Source organism: Taudactylus pleione, unplaced genomic scaffold (genome assembly GCF_031769625.1).
Source record: "Taudactylus pleione unplaced genomic scaffold, aTauple2 ptg000434l, whole genome shotgun sequence".
Lineage (NCBI taxonomy): Eukaryota > Metazoa > Chordata > Amphibia > Anura > Myobatrachidae > Taudactylus > Taudactylus pleione.
This window is the reverse complement of record NW_028284836.1, coordinates 7,830,588-7,842,832: the sequence shown is the minus strand read 5'-3', so window position 1 is coordinate 7,842,832 and position 12,245 is coordinate 7,830,588.

The following is a 12,245-nucleotide window of genomic DNA, read 5'->3' as shown; positions in this document are numbered from 1 at the left end:
GGAGATAAAGTGAATGGAGATAAAGTACCAACCAATCAGCTCCTTACTGCCATGTCACAGGCTGTGGGCCTGATTCAGAGCCGGACTCTATTTGCGGACGGTCGTTCCAAAAAAGGGGCCGGCTATTTAAATAGAGCGCTCGCTCTTTGCGGTTTGTTGACGCCTCTATGTCTGAGCGAGCCAACGAAAAATGCGCTCGCTATTTTGTAAAGAGGCCCCTTTGCCATTCGCATCACACGTCAGCTCTGGAATTTATTAGATTAATCGGGAACATCGAAAGGCATCTGAACTGCTCGCAGTGGTTGTGGTAGGTTTTTCCTACCGCTATCACTGCGAGCAGTTCAGGCTAAAAGACAACCAAGTGACGTGGTCGATGACGCACCTTTACTAATTATGCACTCCCATTAAATGCCCTTTTCACCGTTAGGCACGCCTGCGTTCGGATCTCCACTCCCCCGTTTTCAAACACCTTCCCCTGTTACCACCCACAAACGGTACATTCTGTCAGTCAAATTAGCAGCCCCTCGCTGTTATATGAGTGCACGATTTCTGACCGCAATGACTGGTTTGCGCATGCGCATTACGACCCATACGCATGCGCAGTTGTGCGAACATTGCTCAGAGCGAACGAGCGGCTGCTCATGAGCGGCTCTGAATCAGGCCATGTGTTTGAAAAATGACAGTTAGGAGCTGGTTGGTTGGTAGTTTTTGTCCGTTCACTTTGTCTCCATCCAAGGCTTAGTAAATAGACCCCTGTGTGAGTGCATCATCCTGGAAATTGACAAAGAGCGCGTGGAGTGCTTACAATTTACTGACGAAGGAACAAATCGCAAGTCACAAAGATGCCAGACTGCACTGATTATTCATTTGCACAAATGCACCTTATATATAGTTCAGTGCAATTCAAAGTGCAACCCCTCACGTGGTGGAAAGAGTGTCAGCGTATTAGTTACATGGTCCCTCATGCAGACGTTTTCCCCAGGATCCCTCTGCTACTGTTACATAGAGTCAGCAAAGCGTTCAGGTGCAAATGGTCTTGTGGGGAAGCATTGGGGGGGGGGATTTTTGTAAATCAGGTGCACTGTACTTGTGCAAAAGTTGGATGACATCACAAAAGGGCACTTTTTGCTGTAAATAAGACTTAAAGGGTTATTTGCTAAACGACGGCTTTACTAAACGCCAAGTGTCTGTCTGCAGCTTTGCCACAGGAACAGAAGCGCTGATGTTTTTCGTGGCAGTACGTGGTCTAAAAACAGCTGTTTAGTAAACAAAAAAAAAAACCTTAGAGAGTGTTGTCTTGACATGACATGGCGCAGAATTTATTAAAACTGCGGTTTGGACTAGTTGCCCGACCTTTTTTTTGGGAGAGTTACAAACTGCTGGATTTATCACAAGTCAAACTGTGTGCGAAATCAACATCTCTATTTGGCAGCTGCATAAACCCAAATTTATCCATCTTAAATACTGAGGTCTATTTTCACTTTTTATACATAAGATTAATCCCGTAGCAAACATCATTTTTAGAAACAAACATGGATATTATCCAGTGGCAAACGCAGGATTTCCAGAGGGGGGTTTCCAAATGCTTAACTTTAGAGTGAGTGTGGCCTGTCAATGAAGAGGGCAGAATTAGTACTTAACCAGCTTTAATAAGCGTCATACAAAGTGTATTGTGTATCATGTTTCCAGCATATACAGGACCAGCAATCACAGTAACCCATTATATGTGTCATACATAGTGTATTGTGTGTCATAATTCCAGCATATACAGGACCAGTGATCACAGTAACCCATTATATGTGTCATACATAGTGTATTGTGTGTCATAATTCCAGCATATACAGGACCAGCGATCACAGTAACCCATTATATGTGTCATACATAGTGTATTGTGTGTGATAATTCCAGCATATACAGGACCAGCGATCACAGTAAGCCATTATATGTGTCATGCATAGTGTATTGTGTTGCATAAATCCATCATATACAGGACCAGAGATCACAGTAACCCATTATATGTGTCATACATAGTGTATTGTGTATTATAATTCCAGCATATACAGGACCAGTGATCACAGTAACCCATTATATGTGTCATACATAGTGTATTGTGTGTCATAATTCCAGCATATACAGGGCCAGTGATCACAGTAACCCATTATATGTGTCATACATAGTGTATTGTGTGTCATAATTCCAGCATATACAGGACCAGTGATCACAGTAACCCATTATATATGTCATACATAGTGTATTGTGAGTCATAATTCCAGCATATACAGGACCAGTGATCACAGTAACCCATTATATATGTCATACATAGTGTATTGTGTGTCATAATTCCAGCATATACAGGACCAGTGATCACAGTAACCCATTATATGTGTCATACTTAGTGTATTGTGTGTCATAATTCCAGCATATACAGGGCCAGTGATCACAGTAACCCATTATATGTGTCATACATAGTGTATTGTGTGTCATAATTCCAGCATATACAGGACCAGTGATCACAGTAACCCATTATATATGTCATACATAGTGTATTGTGAGTCATAATTCCAGCATATACAGGACCAGTGATCACAGTAACCCATTATATATGTCATACATAGTGTATTGTGTGTCATAATTCCAGCATATACAGGACCAGTGATCACAGTAACCCATTATATGTGTCATACTTAGTGTATTGTGTGTCATAATTCCAGCATATACAGGACCAGTGATCACAGTAACCCATTATATGTGTCATACATAGTGTATTGTGTGTCATAATTCCAGCATATACAGGACCAGTGATCACAGTAACCCATTATATGTGTCATACATAGTGTATTGTGTGTCATATCCAGCATATACAGGACCAGCGATCACAGTAACCCATTATATGTGTCATACATAGTGTATTGTGTGTCATAATTCCAGCATATACAGGACCAGTGATCACAGTAACCCATTATATGTGTCATACTTAGTGTATTGTGTGTCATAATTCCAGCATATACAGGACCAGTGATCACAGTAAGCCATTATATGTGTCATACTTAGTGTATTGTGTGTCATAATTCCAGCATATACAGGACCAGTGATCACAGTAACCCATTATATGTGTCATACATAGTGTATTGTGTGTCATATCCAGCATATACAGGGCCAGTGATCACAGTAAGCCATTATATGTGCCATCCTGCCTGAGATGAATTTTGTTTATTTTAGATGTGGGCACCATTCCAGAGTATCGGAGCAAGTCCGGGAGCCTGGAGGAGCAGCAGAAGAACCTAGCACTGCCCTGGGCACATATATACATATTGGGCTCTATAACAGTGCATGTTTTCCAGATCTTCTAGTTGGTGCACAGGTTATTTATTACTGGCTGATATGTGTTAAAAGATCCACAGGTGGTGCTATTTATTTCATTTGTGATACTGAGAAGAACATGCAGCAATAGTAAAATTCTATTACATAACTATTTCTATTGTGGTCATGGTGTGGACTGGTGAGGGGGGTTCCCAGGCAGATGGAAACCCCCCCTCCATTTGCCTATGTCACAGGTTCTCAAATTCGGTCCTCAGGACCCCCAACAGTGCATGTTTTACATGTCTCCTCACAGAATCAGTGAAATAATTAGCTCCACCTGTGGATTTTTTATAATGTGTCAGTGAGTAATGAATACACCTGTGCCCCTGCTAGGTGACCTGGAAAACGTGACCTGTGTGGGGTCCTGAGGACCAAGTTTGAGAACCACTGGCCTATGTTATCATTACAGTTACATACAACCCTCTTTGTCTTCCTTTTTCAGCTTTTCACTTTCTAAATCACATAAATTAATTTATTTTAACTTTTTACATTAGGGGCTAATTACACATTCCCACCTTTTGAACCATCTTAAAAGGCTTAAAAGATCACTATCTTTTTCCCTATTATTTAAATAAAGTCTACAGTTTTAACTTACTCTCTTTGTACTGTATAAAATTAAGTGGTACAGATTCTTCGCTCCTCAAAACAGAACATACTATAATACCTCTTTTACAATAAGTTCCCGGTTCTGACCCGGGACAGATCCCATTCAGACCACGGCGCCGACCAGTTATTCCCAGGTTGATGCCAATCACACTGCACACGGGTGCAGTGGAACATGTCTGCACTGGAAAACCCAGAACCCTCCATCCTGTAAACAGGACCTGAGTCAGTCGACCCGGGTTACACATTTACACTGCAGGGTTACATGGGTCGTTCCACTGTTAAACCCTCCAAACTACCCGGGTTGGATTGTCGGTCACTTTACCCAGGAATCCAACCCTGACCCCTTTAACACCTAGCAACAACCTGAGGTAACCCTGCAATAACCTGGGTTTTATCTGTGGTGTAAAAGGGGTAAAAGACAGCAAATATGGGGGGAGATGTACGAAGCTCAGAACGTGCGCTGGTACCGCTTCGCCCCGATGTATGATCGGGGGTCTGGGCGGTAAATGACAGGGGTGCTGTGCACCCCTGTCATTATCGGCTCTGCTATCTATAAGATAGCAGCGCCGACGGCAGGGCCATGTACGAACGGTCATAACGCATGACCGTTCGGCCGGCTGTAGCTGTCGTTATCGACAGCTACAGCCTGGCGTCAGCCTATCCCCACAGCAAGGACAGCCCTGTCCCGGCCGGGAGAGAGACACAGCGCATCAGCACTAGGCTGATGCGCTGCTGTCTCTAGCGGGTAGCGCCGGGGGGGGGGGAGTTAACGCTCCCCCTCTCCGGCCGATGAGATGTTTATACATCTCATCGGTAGTGCTTCCTGCTTCGCCTCGGTAAAGAGGCGAAGCGGGAAGCGTTATAGCGGCACGTTAAGTGCCGCTATAATACATCTACCCCATGGAACCTCATTGACAATTCATTGTTTGTTTTGTTCAGTGACATTAAAGCTGTATTGTATTGTAGATAAACACAAAAACAATTAGATTGCCATTAAAAAATATTGTGTCTGCAGAGCCAACCAAACGCCATGATTGTTCTAATGCGTCCAACATGATCAAAGGTTTCTTTTGAGTTATCAGGAATATTGGGGGATAATTCAATTAGCTGTGGGGTGATTACCTGCACAGTGCGGGGAAACCCTATTCAAATAAATAAGCATTTTCCGGGTATGGTAAGCCAACGTGTGCTAACCCACTGATACCACGTGCAGTGCAGAACCAATGGGTTTTCCCCGCTCATTAACGCAGGGATAAACCTCACATCTAATTGTATTCACCCCATAGACACAGCATTTCTTTCCAATTACAGGACACACTACCCCCTTCCCTGCGCAGTGTAAAGCCTATTGCCAGAAGAACGTTATACAGGGTCACCGGTCTAATAGCCGGCATTTCCACCAATGATTCCACTTAATATTCAGGCAGCATTATTGTTTGTTCCTTTTTCTTTTTTTGTGATAACGAGTCAATACATGGAGACTGAGAAAGAAAAATATCTGTCATGTTCAGCTAAGTCTCCTATACCCCCGATCCTAAAGCACCTTTAGAAAAAGATCACCCAGATTGCAGCCTATTAATAATCATAGTGATCATTCCTTGCACTAAATCATACCCTGTTATATGTAGGGTCTTATTATAATGTTATATTTAGACTGGTCCCTACAGGGACATAACATTCACTAGTTCTCAGTAGGTGAATTCCATTGTTTACAAAGCAGATGACTGTCAGCCAGAAAGCGCTAATGGCTAATTGTAGATACACTATTTGGTTACTATCTGTGGCTGTAGTCTGTGATTGCTTATCCAAACCAACTGTTGTCTCTTTCATATCACTATCGCTTGCTATCCCTGGAATAGTGCAGCCAAAGCATTGCTGGATAAGAGCACCATGGTAAGGCGGATGAGGATACGTCCAGCAGTTAATTTTCCAAAGGGTTTTGTCATATTGATGCAGGATAGCTAGAGAGGAATTAAATGAAGACAATGGTAAAACGGGCTGCAAATTCCCAGGAGACCAAACAATGGACAGTAAATGCATTGTAGTGACAAAGCCTCTTAGTGCATTGTTGCAGATCCTCTTCCAGGCATCAAAGTCACAGCGACTTAAATGGAGACAGGTTTGGCAATTTGTTGAACAACCGGTAACATATACAATATACTGCAGGACACACCATGGGGGTAGATTTACTAAAGCTTCTAATAATGAACACTGGTTGTGTTGACTATAGCAACCAATCAGATTATTTCTATACTGTATCCTAGAAAATTACAGACTGATTGGTTGCTATGGGCAACACCATCACTTCTCAACATCACCCTTCAAATTTATCTAATCTCATCTCAACATAATCCCCCTCTTTCCCTATTACGGCTACATAAGAAACTGTGCTTCGTTCTTATTATAAACCCACTCCCATCTACTGCTACTCACTTATGGGATTCCAAATCACACTCTCCTACAGCCTTCAATCTTCAGTTACTCTCCACCTCTTTACTGGCACTTACTCTACTCTCACCTACTGTATACTGCCCACACTAATGCCCGGTAATACCTAACCTACTCCCAGCTGAACTAGCCACACTAATGCCCCGTCACACCTACCCTACTCCCAGCTGTACTAGCCACACTAAAGCCACCTCACACCTACCCTACTCCCAGCTGTACTAGAAACACTTATACCCCCTCACACCTACACTACTCCCAGCTGTACTAGCCACACTTATACTCCCTCACACATACCCTACTCCCAGCTGTACTAGCCACACTTATACGTCCTCACACCTACCCTACTCCCATCTGTACTAGACACACTTATACCGCCTCACACCTACACTACTCCCAGCTGTAATAGCCACACTTATACCTCCTCACACCTACACTACTCCCAGCTGTACTAGCCACACTTATACCCCCTCACACCTAGCTTACTCCCAGCTGTACTAGCCACACTTATACCTCCTCAAACCTACACTACTCCCAGCTGTACTAGCCACAATTATACTCCCTCACACCTATCCTACTCCCATCTGTACTAGCCACAATTATACCCCCCTCACACCTACCCTACTCCCAGCTGTACTAGCCACACTTATACCCACTCACACCTACACTACTCCCATCTGTACTAGCCACACTTATACGCCTTCACACCTACCCTACTCCCATCTGTACTAGACACACTTATACCCCCTCACACCTACACTACTCCCATCTGTACTAGACACACGTATACCCCCTCACACCTACCCTACTCCCAGCTGTACAAGCCACACTTATACGCCCTCACACGTACCCTATTCCCATCTGTACTAGCCACACTTATATCCCCTCACACCTACCCTATTCCCATCTGTACTAGCCACACTTATATCCCCTCACACCTACCCTATTCCCATCTGTACTAGACACACTTATACTCCCTCACACCTGCCCTACTCCGATCTGTACTAGCCACACTTATACGCCCTCACACCTACCCTACTCCCATCTGTACTAGACACACTTATACCCCCTCACACCTACACTACTCCAAGATGTAGTAGCCACACTTATACCTCCTCACACCTACACTACTCCCAGCTGTACTAGCCACACTTAAACCTCCTCATACCTACACCTCCCAGCTGAACCAGCCACACTTATAACCCCTCACACCTACACTACTCTCAGCTGTACTAGCCAAACTTATGCCCGCTCACACCTACACTACTCCCAGCTGTGCTACAACACACTAATGCCCCCTCACACCGACAATACTCCTAGCTGTACTAGCCACACTTATACCTCCTCACACCTATACTACTCCCAGCTGTACTAGCCAAACTTTTGCCCCCTCACAACTACACTACTCATAGCTGTACTAGCCACACTAATACCCGCTCACACCTACACTACTCCCATCTGTACTAGCCACACTTATACCCCCTCACACCTACACTACTCCCAGCTGTACTAGCAACACTTTTACTCCCTCACACCTACCCTACTCCCAGCTGTAAAAGCCACATTTATATCCCCCTCACACCTGCACTACTCCCAACTGTACTAGCCACACTAATAACCACTCACACCTACACTACTCCCAGCTGTACTAGCCACACTTATACCCCCTCACACCTACCTTACTCCCAGCTGTATTAGCCACACTAATAACCACTCACACCTACAATATTCCCATCTGTACTAGCCACACTAATACCCCCTCAAACCTACACTACTCCCAGCTGTACTAGCCACACTTATACACCCACACACCTACCCTACTCCCATCTGTACTAGACACACTTATACCCCTCACACCTACACTACTCCCATCTGTACTAGCCACACTTATAAGCCGTCACACCTACCCTAGTCCCATCTGTACTAGACACACTTATACCCCCTCACACCTACACTACTCCCAGCTGTACCAGCCACACTAATACCCCCTCACACCTACCATACTACCAGCTGTACTAGCCACACTAATGCCCGCTCACACCTACACTACTCCCAGCTGTAGTAGCCACACTTATACTCCCTCACACCTACCCTACTCCCATCTGTACTAGCCACACTTATATGCCCTCACACCTACACTACTCCCAGCTGTACTAGCCACACAAATGCCCCCTTACACCTATACTACTCCCAGCTGTACTAGCCACACTTATACCCCTCACACCTAAACTACTTCCATCTGTACTAGCCACACTTATACGCCCTCACACCTACCCTACTCCCAGCTGTACTAGACACACTTATACCCCCTCACACCTACCCTACTCCCATCTGTACTAGACACACTTAAACCAACTCACACCTACACTACTCCTAGCTGTACTAGCCACACATACCAACTCACACCTACACTACTCCCAGCTGTACTAGCCACACTTATACCCGCTCACACGTATACTACTACCAGCTATACTAGCCACTCTTAAACCCCCTCACACCTACACTACTCCCAGCTGTACTAGCCACACTTATTGCCCCTCACACCTATACTACTCCCAGCTGTACTAACCACACTTATGCCCCCTCACACCTACAGTACTCCCAGCTATAATAGCCACACTTATAGCCCCTCGCACCTATACTACTCCCAGCTGTACTAGCCACACTTATAGCCCATCACACCTACACTACTCCTAGCTGTACTAGTCACACTTATACCCTCTCACACCTACACTACTCCCAGCTGTACTAGCCACACTTATACCCCCTCACACGTATACTACTACCCGCTGTACTAGCCACACTTATACCCCCTCACACCTACACTACTCCCAGCTGTACTAGCCACACTTATAGCCCCTCACACCTACACTACTCCTAGCTGTACTAGCCACACTTATAGCTCCTCAATCCTACACTACTCCCAGCTCTACTAGCCACACTTATACCTCCTCACACCTACAATACTCCAAGCTATACTAGCAACACTTATACCTCCTCACACCTACAATACTCCTAGCTATACTAGCCACACTTATACCTCCTCACACCTACAATACTCCCAGCTCTACTAGCCACACTAATGCCCCCTCACACCTACAATACTCCCAGCTCTACTAGCCACACTAATGCCCCCTCACACCTACACTACTCCCAGCTGTACTAGCCACAATAATGCCCGCTCACACCTACACTATTCTCATGTGTACCAGCCACACTTATACCCCCTCACACATATACTACTCCCAGCTATACTAGCCACACTTATACCCCCTCACACCTATACTACTCCCAGCTGTACTAGCCACACTTATATCACCTCACACCTACACTACTCCCAGCTGTATTAGCCACACTTATACCTCCTCACACCTACACTACTCCCATCTGTACTAACCAAACTAATGCCCGCTCACACCTACCCTACTCCCATTTGTACTAACCAAACTAATGCCTGCTCACACCTACCCTACTCCCATCTGTACTAACCAAACTAATACCCGCTCACACCTACCCTACTCCCATCTGTATAACCAAACTAATGCCCGCTCACACCTACCCTACTCCCATCTGTACTAGCCTCAATCATACCTCCTCACACCTACTCTACTCCTAGCTGTACTAGCTACACTTATACCCCCTCACACCTACACTACTCCCAGCTGTACTAGCCACACTTATACCCCCTCACACTTATACTACTCCCATCTGTAGTAGCCACACATATACCCCCTCACACCTATCTTACTCCCAGCTCTATTAGCCACACTTATACCCCCTCACACCTATACTACTACCAGCTGTACTAGCCACACTTATACCCCCTCACACCTATACTACTCCCAGCTGTACTAACCACACTTATATCACCTCACACCTACACTACTCCCAGCTGTACTAGCCACACTAATGCCTGATCACACCTACCCTACTCCCATCTGTACTAACCTCACTAATGCCAGCTCACACCTACCCTACTCCCATCTGTACTAGCCACAATTATACCTCCTCACACCTTCACTACTCCCAGCTATAATAGCCACACTTATAGCCCCTCGCACCTATACTACTCCCAGCTGTATTAGCCACACTTATAGCCCCTCACACCTACACTACTCCTAGCTGTACAAGTCACACTTACACCCTCTCACACCTACACTACTGCCAGCTGTACTAGCCACACTTATACCCCCTCACACGTATACTACTACCCGCTATACTAGCCACACTTATACCCCCTCACACCTACACTACTCCCAGCTGTACTAGCCACACTTATAGCCCCTCACACCTACACTACTCCTAGCTGTACTAGCCACACTTATAGCTCCTCAATCCTACACTACTCCCAGCTCTACTAGCCACACTTATACCTTCTCACACCTACAATACTCCTAGCTATACTAGCCACACTTATACCTCCTCACACCTACAATACTCCTAGCTATACTAGCCACACTTATACCTCCTCACACCTACAATACTCCCAGCTCTACTAGCCACACTAATGCCCCCTCACACCTACAATACTCCCAGCTCTACTAGCCACACTAATGCCCCCTCACACCTACACTACTCCCAGCTGTACTAGCCACACTTATGCCCCCTCACTCCTACACTACTCCAAGCTGTACTAGCCACAATAATGCCCGCTCACACCTACACTATTCTCATGTGTACCAGCCACACTTATACCCCCTCACACATATACTACTCCAAGCTGTACTAGCCACACTTATACCCCCTCACACCTATACTACTCCCAGCTGTACTAGCCACACTTATATCACCTCACACCTACACTACTGCGAGCTGTATTAGCCACACTTATACCTCCTCACACCTACACTACTCCCATCTGTACTAACCAAACTAATGCCCGCTCACACCTACCCTACTCCCATCTGTACTAACCAAACTAATGCCCGCTCACACCTACCCTACTCCCATCTGTACTAACCAAACTAATGCCCGCTCACACCTACCCTACTCCCATCTGTACTAACCAAACTAATACCCGCTCACACCTACCCTACTCCCATCTGTACTAACCAAACTAATGCCCGCTCACACCTACCCTACTCCCATCTGTACTAGCCACAATTATACCTCCTCACACCTACTCTACTCCTAGCTGTACTAGCTACACTTATACCCCCTCACACCTACACTACTCCCAGCTGTACTAGCCACACTTATACCCCCTCACACCTACACTACTCCCATCTGTACTAGCCACACATATACCCCCTCACACCTATCTTACTCCCAGCTCTATTAGCCACACTTATACCCCCTCACACCTATACTACTCCCAGCTGTACTAGCCACACTTATACCCCCTCACACCAATACGACTCCCAGCTGTACTAGCCACACTTATATCACCTCACACCTACACTACTCCCAGCTGTACTAGCCACACTAATGCCCGCTCACACCTACCCTACTCCCATCTGTACTAACCTCACTAATGCCAGCTCACACCTACCCTACTCCCATCTGTACTAGCCACAATTATACCTCCTCACACCTACACTAGTCCCAGCTGTACTAGCCATACTTATACCCCCTCACACCTACCCTACTCCAAGCTGTACTAGCCACACTTATTACCCCCTCACACCAACACTACTCCCAGCTGTACTAGCCACACTTATACCTCCTTACTCCTACCCTACTCCCAGCTGTACTAGCCACACTAATACCCACTCACACCTACACTACTCCCAGTTGTAGTAGCCACACTAATGCCCGCTCACACCTACACTATTCCCATGTGTACCAGCCACACTTATACCCCCTCACACCTATACTACTCCAAGCTCTACTAG